The sequence below is a fragment of the Mus caroli genome, chromosome 1 (genome assembly GCF_900094665.2).
Source record: "Mus caroli chromosome 1, CAROLI_EIJ_v1.1, whole genome shotgun sequence".
Taxonomy (NCBI): Eukaryota; Metazoa; Chordata; class Mammalia; order Rodentia; family Muridae; genus Mus; species Mus caroli.
This window is the reverse complement of record NC_034570.1, coordinates 112,788,766-112,790,832: the sequence shown is the minus strand read 5'-3', so window position 1 is coordinate 112,790,832 and position 2,067 is coordinate 112,788,766. Positions and strand designations below refer to the sequence as shown.

Sequence of the window (2,067 nt, the reverse complement as noted above, 5' to 3'; positions counted from 1 at the left end):
GACTGGATTTGAGGCCCACGCTGCAGGAAGGGATCCTGTGAGACCAGTCAAAATCCCATGGCAGGGGAGAGCATAGGTCCTATGGGAAAATAAATAGCTGTGCTAAAATAAATAAGTTCTAAATTATCTTCTGCCTCCCGAATGTGGAGCTTCCCTAAGTACCGTGCCCTATTCTCTTGCTCCAAGCCATAACATCTTCCAGCCAGGGCCCTTCCTTTGGAAAGGGGGATTTTATTGAGTACTAGATGAGCTGATTTCTTATGTTTAAAAAAAAAATCACTCAGGGCCGAAGCCCATAATCAAGCCAATCTCCAAAGAAAATGCTTGATCAGAGAATGTCACAAACTTTCAGGGCTTAAGCCAGAGATGTCATCAAAATTTAGAAAATGTATCAGAAATAGAGTTTGAAAACCATCACTCCTTTATTCAAGGGTGTGCATGAAATCTCCCCACCCTTGCCCTTTTGTTGATTTTTTTTCAGCTTCGAATGGGGCCACCCAAGTTCTAAAGACGCTGCCAGCAGAGCTTGATCAGTTCTGGTTTGGGGCGGCTCATGGTAATCAGCTCAACAGGACCCTCCTCAAGCCGGCTGCATTTCTCCTCCTTAAATGGAAGACAAAACAAAGCCAAAAGTGACCAGACCATCCAAAGGAGGCTCCAAATGGCAAGGCAGAAGCAGGTGACACCTTAGAAGAACATGTGTCCTCCTCCCCTCCCCCTTCATGCTCTTTATGCCATGCTCACATCGAACCCTCCCTCACACAAGCTGGCAGGCAGCTAGGCAGACCTTCCTGGACCTATAAAGTGCAGCCAAGAACTTCACAACTTGGAACATGCAAGTCAGTCCCGGAATGAGTGAGGTCAGGTTAGAGGCAGCCAGCAGGCTCATGCCACTCACTTGATAGCTCCTGGCCTCAGGGGTAGCTGTCTCTCTCTCCTTGCCTCTGACTTACCTTTCTAAATAGGGAGAATCCTAACTGCCCTTGACTCTCCTGCTACAACGAACCATCAGAACAAACCTCTCAAGATGACAAGAGGCAATGACTTCAGGCATTCTCAAAGCTCTTACTGCAGATCTCACACCAACAGAGCACTCATAAAGTGAGATATCCGCCCCCAGAATATTCTGTGTCTACTATGCTGAGAGTCTGTCCAAAAGTCCAAGCTGATGCCGTGTCTCTGATGATGCCATTGCCCAAAACAAGTTATCTTCATTGTCTCCTCCTCCTTGCCTAATTTAAAACCTTTGGCACATCTCCATCCCCTGGGCCAAGAAGCAGCCACCTTAGACTTTCACAGGAACATTGTGTTCCTGCCCTGTGGGGCCAAATGCACTCTCTGCCTGCATGGTTGCACAGTGGCTCACTCTCATTCCTGTTCTGTTGCTCTGAGCTTTGTACCTTGGAGGCCAGGCGCTCCTAGAAGCTACATCTACACTTCCCTTCGGTTGTCCACTGAGTAGAGCATCCTTCCTCAGCTTCACACCCTACGGTGCTGCTCTACCACTCCACCACAGGATACGCTGACCACGGCTACACACATGTTAATCCATGTGAGCTTCAGCTCCCCAGTCTTCAGTGCACTCTTCAAAGGCCACAACTAGATCTTAAAGACCAAGCAGTCTTTCACAAAACATGAAGCAAGTGCTCAGATCAGAGGACATGAAGACTTGTGTCTTGCATCCATGTGCGCCATCTCATGAGAGTGCACACAAACCGAAGTGCTCTGGCCAATTTTGAGACCTAGGGAAACACTCCAAGGACCATCTGGGGTGGTTAATGCTGGTTATCAACTTGGTAGGTCTAGAATCACAGAGGAGACAAGCCCTGGCCATGTTTGTGAGGGAGTTTCTAAGGTGGCTGAAGTGGGAAGACCTCAGGAAGATGGTGTGGGTAGCACGGTCCTATGGGCTGGGATCGTGGATTTAATAAGAGGGAGAAAAAGTGAGTTGCTCCCCGGCACCCATCTCTCTCTGCGTCCTGACTTCAGTGGATGCGTGCTTGTATCACCACGCCTTCCTCACCATGGAGGGCTGCACCTTCAAACAATGAACCCAAATAACCCCTT

At 48.7% G+C, this 2,067-nt stretch overlaps 1 long non-coding RNA gene across 1 annotated transcript; it reads right to left on the bottom strand.

Annotated features, from left to right (window-relative positions):
- Positions 1-398: 398 nt before the first annotated feature.
- LOC115030381 lies at positions 399-1,129 on the bottom strand. The gene is made up of 2 exons (XR_003835971.1): positions 954-1,129; positions 399-603 (listed from the first exon to the last, which is right to left on the bottom strand). It is a non-coding gene; the product is annotated as an uncharacterized LOC115030381 (long non-coding RNA).
- Positions 1,130-2,067: the final 938 nt, after the last annotated feature.